This window comes from Adiantum capillus-veneris, chromosome 3 (genome assembly GCF_014529385.1).
Source record: "Adiantum capillus-veneris isolate H3 chromosome 3, ASM1452938v2, whole genome shotgun sequence".
Classification (NCBI taxonomy): domain Eukaryota; kingdom Viridiplantae; phylum Streptophyta; class Polypodiopsida; order Polypodiales; family Pteridaceae; genus Adiantum; species Adiantum capillus-veneris.
Genome location: NC_140933.1, coordinates 51,676,413 through 51,699,267, shown reverse-complemented (window position 1 = coordinate 51,699,267; position 22,855 = coordinate 51,676,413). Strand labels below are relative to the sequence as shown.

At 45.9% G+C, this 22,855-nt stretch overlaps 1 protein-coding gene and 1 pseudogene across 1 annotated transcript in view; one reads left to right on the top strand and one right to left on the bottom strand.

Annotated features, from left to right (window-relative positions):
* Positions 1–22,855, top strand: part of LOC147460915 (Iron-sulfur cluster biosynthesis family protein) — an 87,229-nt gene that overhangs the window by 44,081 nt on the left and 20,293 nt on the right. The window lies entirely within an intron of this gene.
* LOC147460916 (uncharacterized) lies at positions 1,246–11,268 on the bottom strand (annotated as a pseudogene).

The following is a 22,855-nucleotide window of genomic DNA, read 5'->3' as shown; positions in this document are numbered from 1 at the left end:
TACACAAATTCACTACACAAGATGGGAGTGGAAACCTAGGGTGATGACCATGAGAGCCATGACAAAGAAGGTGAGGAGAGTGAAAGTGTGTGTGCTTGTGATTTATTTTAACCTTGTGGAAAACAAAGAAACGATGAGGAAGGGAATTACGTTTGCATGCTCATGCATAACTACAAGAGATGGTGAACCCGCACACCTCAACATACAAAACACCATTCACAAGAGATGACGAATCCGCACATCTCACGAAAACAATAGTGACAAATAGTGCAATTTATACTCAAAATGGGTTGCTAAACAATGAGACGACATAGAGTAGCATAAACATGGAGTGTGGAATTATTTTGCAAAAGATAGAGGTACAAGGGTAGCATAGGCAAGAGACTAGATGGAGAGAGACTTGCAGGCCTCATGGTACATGGCCGATATAAGAGATGTTGACACGGGGATAGCCGTACCACACTCTAGCTCACCGAGGGCTAATGATGCCCGACTTTTTGGAGCTGGGCCGCGGGAACCGACCCCATTCGGGGAGCAGAAAATAAACAACAAAAAAAATGTTTTTTTTTTCTATTTTTTCTTACCTGTTGCTGCCGCCACCCCACCTTTCCCTTGCTCGCGCGCATGCAACTGTGGCCGCCCCCCTTGGCATCACCTTCTTCCCCCTCTCTCCTCTATTATCAAGACAAACAAGCTCTCTCTCTCCCTTGCTTGGCCACACTCTCTCTCTCTCTCCTCCATTACCACAATCGGCCAATGGTCTTCCCCCTCTCTCTCGTTTCATCAACCCAGCAAGGCCCACAATCGCCAATGGTCTCCCTCTCTCTCTCTCTCTCTCTCTCTCTCTCTCTCTCTCTCTCTCTCTCTCTCTCACGTTACTCACCAACAACCACACGCTCCCCCAGTCTCTCCCTGGCCCGTTGTCCCTCCTTAAGCCTCTCATCACCCCGTTGACTCCTGCTCTCTCTTTCCCCGTCTCTGCGTCCGCAGTTAGGCCAGCCCATAGGGCGCGAAACGGAATTTTTCTCTCTTAACACCCACCACACACCCACCCACCCACCCATACCCATACACAGACACTCTCCCTCCCTCTCTCTCCATCTCGCGCTCACTGTCCCTTCCCCCCCCCCCCCCCCCCCCCCCCCCCCCTCTCTCTCTCTCTCTCTCTCTCTCCTCGGCAGCATCAACCTGGAGCAGAAGTCGTGCTCTCTCTTTCATTAGTTACACACACTCACACACACACACAAACCCCACAGACACACACACTATCACCCGCTCTCTCAGCCTCTCTCTCTCTCTCCCCCTTCTCTCTCTCTCTCTCTCTCTCTCTCTCTCGGCCGAGCGAGCATAAAAAATATCTCACACTCTCGTTCCCACACACATGCTTGTCGACACACACACACACACACACACACACACACACACACACACACACACACACACACACTCACACACACAACCCATATACATACCCGCACACACTCCATCGATCTCTCTCACCCATATACTATAAACACACCCCCCCACGCTTTGCACGCACACAACACCTACTTACACACACGCATAAGCACATGCACAAACACATAAAGTGAAGAAGAAAACGAACGCCACATCATCGACAAAAGCAGAAAGACGACCAAAAGCACGCGAAAGCAACAACGAATCGAAGGTTGACGTTGAAGGCATGCCCCGTCCGGCCCCGAAAGTGACGAACGCGTGGCATCTCGGCATCGGCAGAACACCGGCGACGGCGGCAGCATACTCCATCCCTCTTCTACGACTTTCCCCCATCGGCAACACCCTTGTAAAAAAGCCCTAAACCAAGTTACCCTAAGTCTAGCCATGGCTAGCATTTGTATATTCACCTATCCCTACCCCACTCCTTTCCTCTCTCTCTACTCTCTTCACCTTCTCTCTCCTGCTCAATAGAATAAGAAGAGGCTCCACTGGAGCAGGCCCCGCAGTCACATGGCATACTCACACTCTCTCTCACCCCACTAGTAAGAGAGGTCACCACTCCCAAAATCCTATATAAGGAGGTTGAGCTCTCCACTTAAGGATCACAGAGAGGAGAACGCCAATGCTGAGAAGCACAATATCACTATAATCATAACAATATGCACAGCCTACACAAGCATGATAAACAATTGGTAGTTCTTTTGGAAGGTTGGCACTGAAGCGCATGGAATTAAGAGCACTTGATGTTAGCACCATGGAAATATGGGTTTAGACACACATCTAGCTCATAAGAAATCTTTTGGTTAGCCTAAGCCCCATCTTGGAGCTCAAAATAGCTTGTAGCCTTGCTGCTGAACTACATCAGTAGAAGGACCTCTTTGCCATCAAGACCTGTGTACTTGGATTGTAGCATGTGATAGAGGTCGAGTGTAAGCATCCACCCCCTGGATGGTAGTTTCTTCTCTATGGATGCTATTGGGCCTGTCTGTGTATCCCTAAGGGATTTCTCATACTATGCAATGATAAGAAAAGGGTAGTCTCTCTCTCTCTCTCTCTCTCTCTCTCTCTCTCTCTCTCAGTGAGGATTCAGAAGAATGTGGTTTGGGTGTGTTGTGCTAGAGTAACAAGTTGGAGGCTATGATACGCGTCCTAGCCGCGCTTATGCTAGGTGGTGCCTCTCTAGAGTTATAGGATAGCACACCTTAGGTGCTAGCCCCCTTGAGATGATGATTAGGGATTTCAAGCTGTGTTGTGTAGAGGCCACTCCACCTAGCACGTCATTTCCGACCATCATTTTCTTGGCGCCCCCATGGAGGATCCTTTCATGAAACCCTTTAGTTTATAAGACTGAAAACCCTAACCTTTTGTGGATGGATAAATGGTTAGCAAGGTTTGCTAACTAGACGACAGAAGAAGAAGAGCTCCAAGCACAACTGTACAAACTTCGCATCTCCATTGAGGCTCGAGTGCCAGGTGTAATGTTGATAGGTTTGCAGTGGAAAAGAAAACCAGCACATCAGACTCAGTGGATATACATAGCCCGTGTGCCAAGGAGAAGGAGGAGGAGGACGAGACCATGTCTGCAACCTACGACCAACCCGTAACAACAAGATGGAGGAAGCTCTGCACAGTAGAGAGTCAACACTATTCTACTTCGAGAATCGGGTAACTCAAGTCACCGAGGTAATTATCACAGTCAGTTTCCAAGTCGCACCTGATGCTATAGCGCAGATAATAGAAGCACATGCTCATGCTCTTACTAGAGAGACTAGGGATCTACTAAGTCTGTTTCAAGAAAGGACACCACTCTCTCTCACAAATTTTGACAGCGACTAAGTACCTCTAAGCTTCACATGAGTCAGTACAACCTACCTCAAGGCAGATCACACATTCTGATACGAGTACGACCAATCAAGGTAATACTGGATTGGAAGGTTCACTACTAGCACATCATCAACACTATGATGGGAGGGGAGCGCTTCTTTGAGGTTCTAGCATCAGATCAGCCGTTTGTCCTACCTTTGGTACAAGGCAATGTACCATTTGAGATTTTAATCTATGTTCTAGTATAGAAAGGGTTATACACGCCTTCTTGTAAGAAAAAGAAATAAAAAAAATCTTTTGGTTTAAGCTAAGCAGTGTATCTCTCTCTCTCTCTCTCTCTCTCTCTCTCTCTCTCTCTCTCTCTCTCAGCAATCGTGGCAAGTGTAGCATTTCCAACATCTAAAGGAAACAAGGGGAAGGATTTGGTAACAATTTCTTAGATGACTTTGAAGTAGTATGTGTAGTAAGCAACAAAGACACAAATGAGTCCCGGGTTAGAATCTTTATGCATCTCATGAAGCTAGAAGCTAGGTCGTGGTACAACGCACTCCCACAAGCAACTAAGGATAACTGGGAGCTCCTAAAAAATGCTTTTAAGAGTCGTTTTGGGGGAGGCACCACTTCAGAGAAGCTGTGGGACAAGTTGAGAGACTTGAAGCAGGAGGGTCTTTTAGAGTATGCCACCTATGAGTCCAAGTTTGTGGATTTGTGGGAACGGTGGGTTGAGTCACTGGCAAGAGGAGAAGCTGCACCCGGCACCCGATTTCTTCAAAAAGGACCTGTTCACTCATGGCTTATGGCCGCCGCTCAAGGAGAAGGTGAATGGTAGGTTCCCGGCTACGTATGAGCTAGCCGTTGAGATTGCTCGCCTTAAGGACAAGAAGCTGCGGATGAAAGCCAAAGAAACCGAGTCAACAGAAGCAGGAACATCGTGTCAACAACCAACCATAACAACCACCACTCCACCTCCACCACCATTGGCTTCTGGGGTAAGAAATGACCAACAAGATATGTTGGCCCACATTATTGATCAACTGCAGAATTTGTCTGTCCACTTGATATAGCAAGGAAGGAATCAGGAGAGAGATCAAGACCCGAAAAGGGCACGACGACAAAACAGGGAGTATCACTGCTACAACTGTGGAGAAGATGGTCACGGTATGTACTACTGCCCTCAACCGCGACAACCCTATAATAGAGGAGGTAGGAGAAACCAACTCACCCCCTAGAGAGAGAGCACCTCCACCCCGAGCACCAGCCCCACCAACACAAATTCTACGTCCACCCCAGGCACCACCACAAGCACCCATTCAACCTCTTCCACCGGCACCACCACCTGATCGCACTGTACATCCTAAGCTTAGAGGAGAAGAGAGGCTGTAATAGTGGATCCACTTAGAGTACAAGAGAAAGGCAAGGGTAAGGTGAAGGCAACCTTTGTAGAACCATTTGAAACCATGACTGCAAAGAGAGCTAGGAGGGAGAAAACTGCACAAGCTGATGATGAGATAAGCATGAAGGGAGAGACTAGCAAAAGGCCGTCAAAACCACGATGAAAAATAGACATCATCGACTTCCAGTTAGGATAGTTCTGGGCCCTATGATCTCACATTGGATGTGGCAGAGCAAGGACCAAAGATTACATGGCCACAGCTACTACATCTCGCACCAAAGGTAAGGTGGCAATGGTCTAAAATGGTAAGTACAAGGCGCTTCAAAGCCGGAGCAATTTCAGGTTGCAACATGGTTGACATCCTTCCAGTCGTCGACGTCAACATAAAGGGTAAGAGGGTTGGAAACACCTACATTGATGGTGGCACACAAATCTGTGCGATGAGTGAAGCTATGATGCTTCGGCTAGGGCTTGAGGTTGAACGGCCTTCTCTATGCAAGGCAAAGATGGCAAACAACGCAAAGGTGAAATGTGCGGGCGTAGTAAGTGCCGTGAAGGTAAAGCCTTCAACATTGAAGTAGAAGTAGATATTTTTGTGATGGCAACTAAAGGGGAGGGCTACCATTAATCTTGGGAAGGCCATGGTTGATGGCCATGAAGGCAAAGCAGGATTGGGGCATTGGTTTTCTACGCATGACTGGTAAGAAGGGGGAAACAATCTACTACGACATGAGGACCGGCAAGCAGAAACAAATGGACCTAGAGACATCAGCAGATGAAACCACTAGTGAGTCTTCCACTTTTGAGGAGGAGACCACTTCCACCGATGAGAGAGACAGTTCCATCGATGTGATGGGCATTATCATGAAGGATCTACAAAGGGCAAGCACGACTGGCGACCCGTGACCAGAAGGTCAAAGCAACAGAGAGGAAAATAAATCACCTGGCCTAGGAGAGGATAGGTTGAAAAGTATGTTGTCTATGGAATTAATAAGTGAAGAGAATAATAAATATTTGCAAATGTTGATGGGATTGTGTGACCTTTTCATTGACAACTATGAAAGAATCACAGGTATTATAGCGGTGGAGCATCACATTAAGTTGAAGGAAGGGGTAAAGCAAGTTGTACGGAAACTACGACAGCTGGGGGTCATACAAGAAAAGGCACTCCTTGCCGAGGTAAGGAAACTACTGGAAGCAGGGTTCATTTACCCTCTGGAAAACTCAGAGTGGTGTCACCCGTAGTGGTGACGCCTAAGAAGAATGGTAAGTGGAGGGTCTGCGTCGACTACAAACCACTAAATGCAGCCACAAAGAGGGACCATTTTCCTCTCCCTTTCTTGGATGAAATTCTGAATGAAGTAGCTGGTTTTGAATGCTACACAGTGTGTGACGTGTATTCCGGCTATTTTCAAATACGCATAGCCTTTGAAGATCAACTAAAAACCACTTTCATTACACCATGGGGTTGTTTTGCTTATAGAGTTATGCCATTTGGTCTCACAAATGCACCTGCCACATTCCAGAGATATGTCACATATGTCTTTCAACCGTTTTTTGGAACATCCATAAGAGTTCATTGATGATTTTTGTGTATATAGTCCTTGCATCTCACACTTAGAAAAAGTGACTGAGGGTTTAGCAAGGCTGCAAAGCCTAAGTGGGCAATTAAATGTAGAAAAGTACCACATTGAGGAAAGTAGAGTCATTCTCTTAGGCCATGAAATTTCAGCTAAATGTATCATACCGATCCAAGTAAGGTGTCCGCACTCATAGCACTACCTTCCCCAACAACCACACGTCAACTAGTCTCTTTTCTACAGAAGGTGAGGTACTTGAGTAGATTCATACATCTACTATCACAACTTGTTCTACCACTGCAACAGCTTACACAATGATCGACTTTACATTGGATGAGGAGAACGAGCATCACTACAACAAGGTAAAGGAGGTCTTAGCCACCCTACCAACTATCTCACCGTCTAAGTGGGATGAAAAGTTCTATGTCACCTCAAGTGTGGGTGACGACTCCTTGGTGGCAGTGCTACTCCAGAAGGATGCAGCGACCTCTTTCATGAGGCCAATCTACTTCTCCAGTTGCATGATGACAATGGTAGAGAAAGGTTTCACCCATGGGGAACATCTAGTCCTTGCTTTTAGATTTGCAACTACAAAGTTTCGATCATATTGGTTACCTAGGCAATTTGTAATCTTAACCATGGATGAAATGTTCCCCTATGTGGTACAACACATGGATGCTAGGATTACTAAATGGCTAGTTCGTCTGCAAGAGTTTGACTACACGGTACAGGTGGAAAGCACGACAAGGGCAAGCTTGGGGGGACTCGTGACCTACCAACACTTTGAGAAAAGGTAAAGCACTTGAGAGGGGAGGAAATTCAACCACTCCCAGAGCCACCGGTGATAGAAAGAGCACACTCTTTCTACTTTGATGGAGCCTACAAGAGAGCATCCGACAAAGCAGCTGCAGGCATAGTGGTCCTTGATGACAAAGGTATCAAGGGATTTTCGCTTGGCCATTTTTTAGAATCACATTCTAACAATGACGCTGAGTATGCAGCATTGACAAAGGGATTACAATGGTGCATCTCACAAGGGGTAAAACACCTTAATGTATTTGGGGATGCTCTACTCTTGGCAAGGCAAGTAAATGGAGCATGGATATGTAAGAATCCTAGCTTGAGGACTCACTTAAGCTATATAAAACTTTATTAGGTAAGTTTGAAACAGTTCAATTACACCACATTCTAAGGGCTCAAAACCATGAAGCCGACGCTTTAGCAAGTGAAAGACTGCAGGAAATGGTAGTTTGGGCTATAAAGCTAAAGCTCTCTCTATTTCAAGGTGGTGACGCCTTACCCGACATAATGCATTTCTTGGAAACAGGGGAATGTCCACTAGATCTGACAAAAGGGCAGAAGCAATGGCTCACCAAGAAGGCGACAAGATATCGACTTATCAATGACAGTCTGTACTGTAAGGGTAAGGACCAAGTACTCAAGAAGGTCCCTCTCTCTAATGAAATTACTGGGACAATTACTAGCTGTCATGATGGTGTTTGTGGTGGTCACTTTGCCCTAGATATAACAAGCAGGAAAATCTTGCAGGCTGGTTTTGTATGGCCTAGCCTCAATTGTGATGTACACCACTGATGTAAGACATGTAAAGTTGTGTCAAAGGGCCGACTCCAAGTCACTCATACTTGAACCACAGACACCTATCCTCTCATATGGGCCATTTGAGAAATGGGGTATAGATGCCATAGGACTATTGCCTAGGGCCAACTCCGGGAAGTTCTATATCATCATGGGGTCGACTATATGACTAGATGAACGGAAGCTACAGCCACAACTAGGATCACAACTGTGGAGGTAGCCAAGTTTGTCTATGAGCACATCTGTTGTAGATTTGGCACACCATTAGAAATCATCTCTGATAGAGGGCCAGGTTTGAGGGTAGACTTGGTAGGGGAGATAATGCAAAAACTAAGCATTACAAGGAGGCACTCCACACCATATTACCCTCAATGTAATAGCCTAGTTGAAAAAGAGAAGGGAATGATTTGTAAAATTATCACCAAGCAGGTTAACAATCATCCTGGGGATATCTACTCCCAGCTTTGTGGGCCTACCGAACCTCATTCCGAACATCTTTGGGGTTCACCCCGTCTCATTTGGTATTTGGTAAGGAGGCAATCTTACCTATTGAGATGCAACTAGCAAGCCTCAGAATAATGGCGGGCTAGCTTCAACAACCCAACATGCATTTGAAATATCACATCCTTGACTTGGAACGACTATAGCTGGACAGAGAGGAGGCAATCAATTATTATGCGGCACAAGTAGAACACAGACGGCTTAGTTTCAATCAACATCTTCGGCGCAAAGATTTAAAGAAGGGCATGTTGGTGCTCCGCTATAACAATCGCTTCGACACATGCAAGGATAAGAAGTTCCTACTTCGGTGGGAAGGTCCTTTGATCATCAGGAAGAAATATGCCAATGGGAGTTACCAACTCATGGAAGCGGATGGCAAGCTTTATAAGACGAGAGTTAATGGATGGAGGCTTAAACCCTACTTTCTACGATTTGATCAAGCTTCACCTATCGACATTCTAGATGAGGATATACCATCAACCTCCACCACCGATGACAACGACCCAACGAATGAGTTAGAGACATAAATGCCCTAACCTTTAGGGGGAGGGCTAATGACATGGGGATAGCCGTACCACACTCTAGCTCACCCAGGGCTAATGATGCCCGACTTTTGGAGATGGGCCGCGAGAACCGACCCCATTGGGGGAGCAGAAAATAAACAACAATTTTTTTTGTTTTTTTTCTATTTTTTCTTACCTGTTGCTACCGCCACCCCACCTTTCCCTTGCTCACGCGCATGCATCTGTGGCCGCCCCCCTTGGCATCACCTTCTTCCCCCTCTCTCCTCCATTATCAAGACAAACAAGCTTTCTCTCTCCCTTGCTTGGCCTCTCTCTCTCTCTCTCTCTCTCTCTCTCTCTCTCTCTCTCTCCATTACCACAATCGGCCAATGGTCTCCTCCCTCTCTCTCGTTTCGTCAACCCAGCAAGGCCCACAATCGGCTAATGGTCTCCCTCTCTCTCTCCTTTCCCCACCCATGCTCTCTCTCTCTCTCTCTCCATCTCTCACTCTTGCCATCTGTGTGTGTGTGTGTGTGTGTGTGTGTCGGCAGCCAGGCCAGCCCATAGGGCGCGAAACAGAATCTCTCTCTTAACACCCACCACACACACACCCACTTATACCCATACACACACTCTCACACTCTCCCTCCCTCTCTCCCCATCTCTCGCTCATTGTCCCTTCCCCCTCTCACGCCCTATCTCTCTCTCTCTCTCTCTTCCTCGCCAGCATCAGCCGAAGCAGAAGTCGTGCTCTCTCTTTCATTAGTTACACACACACACACACACACACACACACACACACACACACACACACACACACACACACACACACACACACACACAAACCCCACACACACACACAGCCTGGCCCGCTCTCCCTCCTTCAGCCTCTCATCACCCCGCTAACTCCCGCTCTCTGTCTCTCTCCGTCTCTGTGTCGGCAGCCAGGCCAGCCCATAGGGCGCGAAACAGAATCTCTCTCTTAACACACACACACACACACACACACACACACACCCACTTATACCCATACACACACACTCTCACACTCTCCCTCCCTCTCTCCCCATCTCTCGCTCATTGTCCCTTCCCCCTCTCACGCCCTCTCTCTCTTTCTTCCTCGGCAGCATCAGCCGAAGCAGAATTGTGCTCTCTCTTTCATTAGTTACTTTTTTTTTTTTTGTTGTAAATCTATTGGATTAATAAACATGTGGGAAGCCTCAATGCGAGGAAAACCCACCATAAAGATCTATACAACTGAACATGAGGAAGTCACTCCATATAGGAGCAAACTTCCAAACTAGAAACAATCATAGAAAAGCATCAAAGCCGTGATGTCTATGTCGTTTAGTCTACAGCAGTCAAACAAGGATTGTCGTAGAGAGCCTCTATAGTGAGCGTAGAGCTGAAACTGTCGAGATTCAAAAAGAGTAACATTTCTTTTGGACCAGATCGAGGAGAAGGCCCAAAATCTAACCTAATGCATGAAAATCGCATGCGGACGCAATTGCAATGTTAGTTTTCCGAAAACCCAGAAAAGTTTCCCAAATGCAGTAGAAGGAAACCTCGAACGCAATTGCCTTGAAAGCACAAACAAGAAATCCCACGAGTCGGGGCAAAACCAAAGAAGATGAAGAACTGATTCCATTCGATTCGAGCATCTTCGGCAAGATGAGGAGGCAATGCGACGAGAAGCCAAAATCTTACCCATCGCTAATATGCCAAGCATGCATCTCCATAGAAACACTCTTTGTTTTAATGGCAACTTGCTTTTCCAATCGTTGGGAAGAACCATTTTCCACCACCGCATTGACTTATGCATGTGCCAAAGCAAATTGCCATGAGACTGTATCCACGGAGGAGGCACGCCGCACAATAGCTCTGTAAATTTGCCTTGAAGTCCAATTCTGCATAGAAACAGGTTTGGAACTTGGGGAATTACCAATGAGTTCCCAATCTTTAAGCCTATCCTCCTCATTGAGTATTGGTATAGGTATAAGGAGCAAGCAAAGCACATATGTCCCTCCAAATTGGTTGATGGTGCATGCCCAAATTAAGTGTCTGACAAGCACGGGGAAAAGATAACACAACCATTTTCATCCACAACATCCTCAATACGTCTGATACCCATTTTCATCAAGTTGTAAGCCTTGACCGGTTGAGTAACTGCCAAGGGAAAAGGAAATATTGCAGACCAGTGAAGGCTTTCTTTCCGCAATGAGTTACCATGCAAAGAGGATCTCCCGGACCACTTAATCTGAGAAAGTACATGTTTCCAATCCAATATCAATCTTGTAGAGTGAGGACAGCTAAGTATGGTATCTTCAAAGCGACCCAATACAACTTCCCATTGATCAGTGATCCAATTACCATATGCCTTTGTGTTCATAGAACTGCACATAGTAGCTAGCATGCGTGACCAAGGTTGTACTTGTGCGAAAAAATCAGCCAGCAGTGTGGCTTTGCGTGCCAAAAGATGGAAATGTATATTGATGCGATCTTGGTGTACAAGTAGAATGCATTCTCAACAAGCGTAAAGCTTTGCGTTTGGGATGTGTCTTCCATAACAATTCCATTGCCTGCGACATAAAGGCTGAAATGTCTTTATGCATCCAAGATAGCAACGGCAAATAGAATTGAACATGTGCCATCACAATGGATTGTAGTTTCTGTGCAAGCTTAGCAGTCACCCATTCCATTTGCTGTGTCGCTGTAATGAACCAACCGATCGGATAACCAAGGTGACGTATCACATCATGTGGTGACAGCAGTTGTCCAGGCCATAAAATAGAGTGCCAGTCGCAAGAATTAAGAGGCAGCAAAATGGACTTTTTGAAGTTGATATGCAAACCAACTGCCAGCCCAAAATCTGACAAAATCTTCATCAAAGCTTGAAGATCCGCACAATCATTTTTAGGCATAAAAAAAGTGTCGTCCGCATATGCCTGAGGAAGAAAAGGACTCCCTGGAATTTGCACTCCGTGTAACAAACTAGCGTCAACCATCTTGTCCACATATAAAAGCAATGGGTGAGTGGAAATTGCATAAAGCAAAGCACTCAACGGACAACCCTGTCTAACAGAACGACCCAGTTCCCAAGGGTTAGAGAGCCCGTCCGCAATGATAGCACGAGTCGTAGCCTTAGAATACAGCCTGTAAATGACATTAATCCATTTAGGACCAAAACCCAATCTAGACATAATCTGAGAAATAAAATCCTAGCGAACCGAATCAAATGCTTTGGCTATGTCTACCTGCAATACAAGTACATCCTGAGAGGAATATTTTGCATATTCAATGGCTATCATAGCATTCGCAATATTATCAACAATATGACGTCTCGGATTGAACCCATATTGATGCGGATGAAGGCCACGATGAAGAATCTCCCTTACTCTGTGCACCATCATCTTGGCAACAAGTTTGTATACGACTGGCATAAGAGTGATTGGTCTCCAATCATCAAAGATTTCAGCCAAATGCTTTTTCGGGAGCAATTTCAACAAACCTTGTTTCCATGAAGATGGAAGCTGTTGTTCCAGCCATGCATTGTTTATCATGAGCAATAAAGCATCTTTCAGTTCATCCCAAAATGCATGAAAAAATTCAGCAGTAAGACCATCCCATCCTGGAGCTTTCCCCTTCCCTAGTGCTTTCAAAGCATGATACAGCTCTTCATCTGAGAAGGGTTGTTCCAATGCATTCACTTCATCAGAATCCATAATCGGGGGAACAACTTCTAGAAATTGCAATCTAGCACAAGATTCTGAAGCAGATAAAGGGGCAGGAGCAACAAACAATCTAGCATAATGCTGATAGCGTTCCTGGGACAGTTGCAGTTTCGAAGAAGTCCATGAGCCATCTGAAATTTTGATGTGAGAAATGGAGTGTCTCTGTCGCGAAGCATGCAAACTTTTAAAAAATTGTTTGGATGAACAACCTTTGTCCGCCGCTATCTGCTTTTCTCTAGATCGTACTTGCCATTTGTGAACTTTACGCATTTGATTGCATGAAATTACATGGTTTGACTCACATAGCAATTCTTAAACAGACTGAACCGACAATCTATCAGAATCTGACTCCATAATACATTGTCGATGTTGTTTTGCCCAAGCCAATGCTCTTCTTTGATCCCCAAGATACCATATTCCAAAGTCTTGAATAACAGATCGCATACGTACCACAAAAGAATGCCATGCAAATTCAATGTCAGCATGTGCATGCATGAAAAGAGGATGTATAGCCGTGACAACCATTTGACGGAAAACCTCATGCGATAGGTAACTGCTATTGACATGTAATAAACGGCGAGACGCAAAGCATCCTCAATTCGACACATATCAAACAACATCTCCAACCATAATGGAGCATGATCTGATAAACATATGGAATGATCTTTCCACATTTTACATACAAAAGAGTTGTACTAATTTGCATTGAGAAGATACCACCGATCTAGTCTCGCTCGATAGCGTGCAGAAGCATTATGCGTATATGTAAATCCCGAGTTGATCGGATTTGTACAAAGCCATAAGTCCTCAACATGCAAAACCTCTAGTAAAGATGACCATCTCTGTTTCTCAAACTCAAGCATATGCGAATTCTGAGAAGTATTATCTCGAGAAGATGGCGAGTTATTGAAATCACCACAAATGAAAGCATTTGAGAGCCATGGATAAGTACTCAAAGAACTCCACAAGAGAGCCCGCGTTCTAGAGGATTGCGAAGCATACACACCAGCAAACTCGTATATTTCCGCATTTATGATACATTGGACAACCATCCATCTACTGTCAGGATCATTGTATGCGACATGCGGATTCAGTTCATGGTGGACTAGCATAACCACTCGTGAGAAATTTGTAGAGCCTGCATAAAAGATATGGTAGCTCACAAAGAATCCAGATTGACCAGCCAAACAATGTCGATTGTGCTCTTGCAAACAGACAACACGAGGATGCATTGTATTGACGTAATCCCAAAAAAGCCTCCATTTATTTACATGCGAGAGGCCTTGTATGTTAAAAGAGACACACTTAAGTGAAGAAGACATTGTGTATATACATATGTACAAATGCTTGCATAAAAGATCAAGCAACAGCCATATCTTCATGCTCGTCAGGCTGAGCATGAACATGAAGAACTTCCATGTCATCTACATCCAGCAAAGGCAACCTTTTTTTCAAAACATCAGCCCAAAGTCTAGAAGCTGGAGACGTATCCACTGAAATCTGTCCCGGCATAGGAGCCGTCGCACTCCAGTTTCTAGATTGGAGAGGTTTTGTCTTCGGTGAGAAAACTTTTTTTGGCTGTTGCCAACCATTAAGATCAGCCTTTTTAGCGTCTGCCATCAAAGCTTTCCCCTTGTCTTTAACTTTTGAAGACTGTGCAACTAGCTGAGGAGCAGACTTTAAATTAGCATCAGATACGGCAGATCCCGAAGGCTTAGCTTTTTCTGTTACTAAACAAGCAGGAACAATGTCCGATTGAGGGATAGCATTTGGGGGTGGCTTATGAACCACCTGTGGACACTCCGAAGCAAGATGTCCAAATTTATGGCATGTAAAACACGCGCCTGCAAAAACTCCCCATTTCAAATCAAAATAGGTTTCCCTCATTTCAACATCTTCAACCTCAATTGCAATAGATGGCGGAGTGGGTTTATCAGTGTCCCACAAAATGCAAAACCTGTTTCTATTCCTAGTGGGATGAGGAGGACAGATTACTTTACCCAATGAGGCGGCCAAACCAGGGATCTCCTCTCTCATATAGTCAAGAAAATCCACTACTTCGACCCATACTGGACAAGAGTGACGAATCAAATTCTGATAGTCCTTGCTAGGCGACCAAGGCAAAACATGAACCATCTGCGTGCCATAAAACAATGGTGAAGCCTCAAGCAGTTTTTGCTTATACATGTGATCTGTCAGATGAACCTCGTAAAATCCATGAGAAGCAAAAAAGACTCCCTCAATAAAACATCCGCCTAAAATCGATTTAATCCATTGCGCAACATCATTCGCAGAGGGCAAACGTCCTGGAAAGAAAATTATGACCGCCGACTGCGTTAATTTTTTGAGGGGGGAAACTATTCTGGGTAGCTTCATTTCATATTTCAAGGTGGGCACAGGCTTGTTCCAATTCGATCTGCTCTGACCAAATTCCTCATGAAGAGCATCAAATACATACTAAGAGTCAGAATCTGCCGTATCATTTACATGCACACTATCCACATGTTGCCTTTTGAAATCTGAAGAGCAGTCTCTTCTACTGTATGCCTGGGAAGAGGAAGGATCCATTGCGAAGAAAACCCGGCTGCTACTGGACTCTGTCTTGTATTTACAAATGACACTAACTTTTTTTTTTGTAAATCTGCTGCTGGACTCTGTTTTGTATTTACAAATGACACTTACTAACACCCAGACACAGACACAGACGCTCACAGACACACACACACTCGCACACACACACACACACACACACACACACACACACACACACACACACACACACACACACACACACACACAACGCTGTACAAAGGCCGACTTCTGGTTCACGATTCTGTATAGCTTGATGATCTGCTAGGCAGCGAGAGAAGGTTCAGCAGCCTACGAGCTTGCTGATGCAGGTCCCGCAATTACACAGGCTATGCAGGGCACAGTCCACGCAGAGACGTAGTTCGCGCCGGAGGTTACTAGCGTGGAGCTCGCAATCAGACAAGAGTGTGTAGGGAAACCTTCGCGCGGGGGCTTCAGACACCTCTCTCTCACACTATCCACACACACACACACACACACACACACACACACACACCTCTTTCATTAGTTACACAAACACACACACAAAAACCCCACACACACACTCTATCACCCTCTCTCTCTCTCTCTCTCTCTCTCTCTCTCTCTCTCTCTCTCTCTCTCTCCTTTCCTGATCGGCCGAGCCAGCATAAAAAAATATCTCACACACTCTCGTTCACACACACACACACACACACACACACACACACACACACACACACACACACACACACAACCCATATACATACCCGCACGTACTCCATCGGTCTCTCTCATCCATATACTATAAACACACACACCCCTACGCTTTGCGCACACACAACACGTACATATACGCACGCATAAGCACATGCACAAACACGTAAAGCGAAGAAGAAAACGAACGCCACACCATCGACAGAAGGAGAAAAATGATCAAAAGCACGTGAAAGCAACAACGAATTGAAGGTTGACGCAGATGGAATGCCCCGGCCGGCCCCGAAAGTGACGAACGCGTGGCATCTCGGCATCGGCAAAACACCGATGACGGCAACAACATACTCCATCCCTCTTCTACGACTTCCCCCCATCGGCAACACCCTTGTAAAAAAGCCCTAAACCAAGCTACCCTAAGTCTAGCCATGGCTAGCATTTGTAAATTCACCTATCCCTACCCCACTCGTTCCCTCTCTCTCTACTCTCTTCACCTTCTCTCTCCTGCTCAATAGAATAAGAAGAGGCTCATTGGAGCAAGCCCCGCAATCAAATGGCATACTCACACTCTCTCTCACCCCACTAGTAAGAGAGGTCACCACTCCCAAAATCTTATATAAGGAGGTTGAGCTCTCCACTTAAGGATCACAGAGAGGAGAACGCCAATGCTGAGAAGCACAATATCACTATAATCATAACAATATGCACACCCTACACAAGCATGATAAAAATTGGTAGTTCTTTTGGAAGGTTGGCACTTAACCGCATGGAATTAGGAGCACTTGATGTTAGCACCATGGAAATATGGGTTTAGACACACATCTAGCTCATAAGAAATCCTTTGGTTAGCCTAAGCCCCATCTTGGAGCTCGAAATAGCTTGTAGCCTTGCTGCTGAACTACATCAATAGAAGGACCTCTTTGCCATCAAGACCTGTGTACTTGGATTGTAGCATGTGATAGGAGTTGAGTGTAAGCATCCACCCTGTGGATGGTAGTTTCTTCTCTATGGAAGCTGTTGGGCGTGTCTGTGTATCGCTATGGGATTTCTCATACTATGCAATGATAAGAAAAGGGTAGTCTCTCTCTCTCTCTCTCTCAGAGTCAGGATTCAGAAGAATGTGGTTTGGGTGTGTTGTGCTAGAGTAACAAGTCCGAGGCTATGATACGCGTCCTAGCCGTGCTTATGCTAGGTGGTGCCTCTCTAGAGTTATAGGATAGCACACCTTAGGTGCTACCCCCCCTGAGATGATGCTTGGGGATTTCAGGCTGTGTGGTGTAGAGGCCACCCCAGATGGCACGTCATTCCGACCATCAATGCCGTCAGGGTAAGTAACAAGTAGGGCCTTCCCTCTTGCTAAATTCGCATGGTGCATTCTCCCATATGGAGTGTGTGTGAGGATGTTGTGATTGTCGTGTGAGTTATAGTGTGCAAGCATGCTTTGGTGCTCGTGTTTATGTGCTTTATGCTATCCAAGTGGGGTGCTTGGATTTGACATGGTGACGTGACTAGAATTCATGCCACTAGTATGTAGCGCAAGGGAGTGTGTACCGATGGTGCGTGTGCATGAGAGTAAGGGGAGTTCATGAGTTGTGTTGTGTGTGTGTGTGTGTGTGTGTGTGTGTGTGTGTTTTTGTGTTCCCCCCCTTTTCACTTTCACCAGGGCCTCCTTATATAGGGAAGGATGGGAGGGATTTTGCTAATCTAGAATTGGTGGGTTGCTCCACCATGGTGACTAGGAGGGGGTGTGGTACATGTGGTTATAGGTCCATCTTGCCTACATGGATTATTAAAACAAAAGAGAAAGAGAAGAGAGAGGGTGTGTAGGGTAGAGGGGATAGGGGGAGATTTACAATGGATTGCTTAGCTAGATTGCTAAGCTTATAAGAGAGAGAGAGAGAGAGAGAGAGAGAGAGAGAGAGAGAGAGAGAGAGAGAGAGAGAGAGAGAGAGAGAGAGAGAGAGAGAGAGAGAGAGAGAAGGGTTTTCACAACGAGATTTGTCGGAGCTGGCTACTTGATGGAGAGGATCGGTTGATCTTGCATGCTTCCATCGATCACGTGAGAGAGAACTCAAGATTTATTCTCCTTGAGCTTGCACCAAGAGGGATGTTGAGATCCAAGTTAGTAGAGAGTTTATGTGTGGGGGGGGCAGAGAGAGAGAGAGAGAGAGAGAGAGAGAGAGAGAGAGAGAGAGAGAGAGAGAGAGAGAGAGAGAGAAAGATTTTTAACATCTATAGAAAGGCCGAAGTCGGCCTGTGAGACAAATCAAAGTACATGAGGTGGGTGTCCTTTGTTTGTCCATAAAGGATAAATTGTACAAAAGTAAAAGTAAGCTATCTTGTGTAATGACTGGAGGAGGAGGTTAGTGATACAAGGGTGGGGGGGGGGAGCTCCAAAACTGGGGGAAAGATGCAATCCTATATAATGGGGTAAATACAATCATGAGATGCTATCCTATCTCTAGCTCCATCCAATCCCATAGTCAGGGTGTAATACATAATGCATGGGTGGATAGGGTGTGAACAATCCGCATAAGATGGCAACTGGGTCTGCAAAAGCTCGAATGCGTCGCTCCTCCAAAGATCTATAGTAGTGCTCCTGGATCTCCTGAATCTCTCTGTAGTGTAGGCGAGGTGCCCTACCTCCATGGGTACGTGGGCGTCTGCGAGCTCGGACCTCCTCAGCCTGCTATAGAGTCACTGCTCTGTGGATGGTCGAAGGTGATGGTGCTGCTATGGTCCTCTGAAAAAAGTTTGTGAGCTATGTCTGGCGCTCGTCTCTCACACCTGATGCTGCCTGGAGGATGGAATCCCGAGCTGTTGTGCCTCTATGAGGAAGCGACCACTGGTCTCTGGACTCAAAAATTTGATGTAGAGTGGGCTCATCTGCAAGCAAGGTCGGATATCTGCCTCTAATCTCCTCGTATGCTCTACATCTGCATACATAATGCTCCTCGCTCTCAATCTCTGCTATGCAAAGTCTGCATATCCTCTGTGCTCTAGGGACATGTGCAACTCTCCGTGCCTCAATCTCTAGCTGGTGTGATGATACTTTGAGCTGTCCAATGGTGATCCGTGCTCTATGTGGCATGTAGACATCCATGTATCTCGGTCTCTGGATGAACCCATCTACTAGAATGGTCAGGAAGTGGTCTCTGTAGTACTATCTCTTCGTGGGAAGAGACTCTTTGGGTGTGATCCATGTCCTTCCTGATGTATAGCTGCCAGAGATCTTGTTTGAGAACTCGATTCCTCTCGGTGTGTGAGAGGCGTATGTGAGGGGAGTCAATATCATACTGATGTCCAAGCCATGGGATGTAAACCACTCTATGACCTGTGAGTACCATGCCCTCGTGCCCCCCTCTTGATGCAACTGTATCAATGCCTCAAAAGCTCTGTGGGTGAGTCTGTCTGGTGGGAGCTCTCGCATGCGTTGGATGAAACAAACTGTTTGAAAGAGGGCCTCTACTAGCATCGATGGTGCAACTAACTCTGCTCGGATGATGTCATGTGGTACTGATTGTTTGTTGTGGAGCAAACGAGAGATTATGATGATCTGTGGGCGCTCTATTTGTGACCATAGAGATGCTGATAGCCCTGGTGCCCATATTGCGGGGCTGCATACATCATGGCAGGTGTGACTAAAGTGTCAAAATGCCACCCCTTGGTGCGGGGCTCCTGGAAGTGGGCTTGATGGCATCTGCGCTCTAAGGTGGCCAATGCTACATATCCTCGTGTAAGCCGGTCTCGGGCTGCCTGGGCCATGGAAAATCTGCGAGTGGTGGCAGTGAAAGTCACCCCCAGGTATACATATGAATCAACCACATCGACCCGCCCGCTTGTCTGCTGTGAGTACTACTCTTCTCCAAACTGTCCTGGAGGTGTGGAAGATCATGACCTTGGTCTTGCTAAGGTTCACTGTGAGCCCTCGATGTGTGCAGAAATCATCCAAGGCTCGTAGGTGGCTCTGTAGTCCCTCCTGTGTCTCAGAAACTAGAATGATATCATCAGCATAGAGCATAATATGGATTGGTATACCTACCAAGTCTGATCCCGCTCCGCCTGCTCGTAGAATGTAATTTGATATCTCGTCGATGTAGAGACCAAATAGAGTCGGGGAGAGGGGGCACAAGACGGGCACCACGTGCCAATAGAAAAGAACAGACTGAACAGACTTTTAGCACTTCAAATAACAAGGGAACTGAAAGAGATGAGCGACGACACGCGACACGGAGTGATGGAATTCCACCCCAGAGAGTATTGGCCCCAAACCTTGGCGCCCCTTTCGGTATTTCGTTATATTGCATCCACACAGTACAAGCCAGTACTCCAGACTCTGCACCTTCTCCAGGAAGGATGCCAGAGAATGAGCTCATGGTTTCATATTTAAAGGCCCTAGGCCCGAAAAGCAGTTTTACATGAAAAGCCTTCAAACTCAAAAGCTTCTGGTCCAAAAGCAATGTCAAAAAGCTGCCAGCGTAAATCACAGAATTCCGTACAACTGCTACGTCAGCACTGTCAGCGTGTTTTGCGAAAATCTGCCACGTCAGCATTGCCAGTGCAAAATCCGAAAATTGCGCGTACAACTGCCACATCATCAGTTGTTGGTGCAAGTCTTTCTTTGTGTGTGTGAGGGCCTGCTTTATTCTAATCCTTTTATGTTACTCAGGGCCCCATCTGACGGGGTCCCCATAAGTTGGTAGGACTTCTTCTTCTGTTACTTGTTCTTCTTAGGGTTTAGGACCCTCAGCCGGCATTTGTAAGTTGGCTCCATTCTTGAGGGCTTTGACACGTCAGCAGTTTGTGACATCTCCCCTTCTTGAAAGAGAGTAATCGTCCGTGATTGCAGCATATCTGCAAAACAACTCAAGTTAGCTCAAAAATTTCCGAGGGTCATTCCGAGGGACAATCAATTTGCTCTTTTTGTTAAGGAGTTAGCTTCTCCTTTCGGCTCTTTTGATCAAGGGGTTGGCTTCTCCTTTCGTCCAGATCAAAACTCTTGATATTCCGACGTAGTAAAATTAGCCATCACACCCAGACCACACTGATCTTCCACGGTGTCTTGATACCCTAAAATTACATACCCAGGCAATCTCATCCAGTTAGGAATATTCAGTGTTTGGCACATCACAATGCAACACAAATGCTCACATATGCATGTTACAAGACATAAACATAAAGCCGCCGATGAACACTCCCCCCGCATAACCTAACAAGGTTCGAGCCGGGAGATATTCAACGACTCCCTCATCACTCCTCTCGCATAATCTAAAAAGGTCCGGGCCGGGAGATATAGAGGCCTTTTACAACCAAACGCCCCCCAGACCGCAGCTTGCGTTGTTTGGAGATGCTGAGAGTAACCACTGCTCAGACTTCTTAATACTTCTCCCGCATAACCATCCATGTCCGGGCAGGGAGTCGCAACAGCAATACTCCCCTCGTAAATAACCACAAGGATCTGGGCCATGAGTAAAAACAACACTTTTCAATCATTCAATACTCCCCCCGCAAATGACCACAAGGGTTTGGGCCATGAGTATGAACAAGCATTCTCAAACATCATTTGTCACCACTCCACCCGGGAGTAAAATCACCAATCATTGAAACCAGTATTAAAACCAGAGTCAAACAATTCAGATCTTCACCAAAACAGGTTCAAAACAGATACCATCCATTTCAAACAAATTTCAAACAGGATCACCAAACAAGTTCTCAAACAGAACTCAAGCTTAAATATAAAATAATCTTGATATCAATTGAGCTCGAAAAACCAACTGGCTTTCCATCCTGAAACCTGCACCAAAAATTAGGGTTAGATTCCTTCCATAAGGTCGTAGCGGACCACAGCATGGTCCATCAGCTCTTGGACAGACAGTGTTCCTTTGGCGGCAATGGTAGTCTCAAGACAACAATCACATCGGACCTCCAAGGTCATCAACTAGTGAAGAGACATCTACTAAGAGATGTCGAGAAATTTCAAGTTATAATCTGCTAGGGTTTCCATGGAAAGCATTTCAGGATACCCCACTCTGCCAGAAGTTGCACTCCGAAGGAAGATGTCAGAAACCATATAACTTCGGGCAAAAAAAATTCTTGAAAGCTTGCCAAGTCCTTCGAGTGTGCGGCTTGGTAGCTATAGAGATCAACATCTACATGGACCTGCCTGTGAGAAAAACAACAGCTTGAAACAAACCTTGGATCCTTCTTTGCAAGTGATCTTTATGGCTTATGCCTTGTAAGACATGAGCGGTGAAGACGGGAGCGCGCCCAATGCGTGATGAATTAAGGGTGGCAGTGGCTAATAAGTCCGGGGTCAGGGCCCGAAGATACTTCAAGTAAAATTCCAATAGCTCTGTCTGCTCTTTTGTAGGACCTGTATGCTTTCAAAAAAGCACACGCCTGATGCTTTGATACCACTACCACAAGACGGGCACCACGTGCCAATAGAAAAGAACAGACTGAATAGACTTTTAGGCTTTAGCACTTCAAATAACAATTGAATTGAAAGAGATGAGGGACGACACGCGACACGGAGGGGCGGAATTCCACCCTAGAGAGGATTGGCCCCAAACCTTGGCGCCCCTTTCGGTATTTCTTTATATTGCATCCACATAGTACAAGCCGGTACTCCAGACTCTGCACCTTCTCTATGAAGTATGCCAGAGAATGAGCTCATGGCCTCATATTTAAGGCCCTAGGCCCCAAAAGCAGTTTTACATGAAAAGCCTTCAAACTCAAAAGCTTCTGGTCCAAAAGCAATGTCAAAAAGCTGCCAGCGTAAATCATGAATTCCGTACAACTGCCACGTCAGCACTGTCAGTGCGTTTTGCGGAAATCTGCCACATCAGCATTGTCACTGCAAAATCCGAAAACTGCCCGTACAGCTGCCACGTCATCAGTTTTTGGCGCAAGTCATTCTTTGTGTGTGTGTGTGTGTGTGGGTCTTGCTTTATTTTAATCCTTTTATGTCACTTGGAGCCCCATCAAACGGGGTCCCCATAAGTTGGT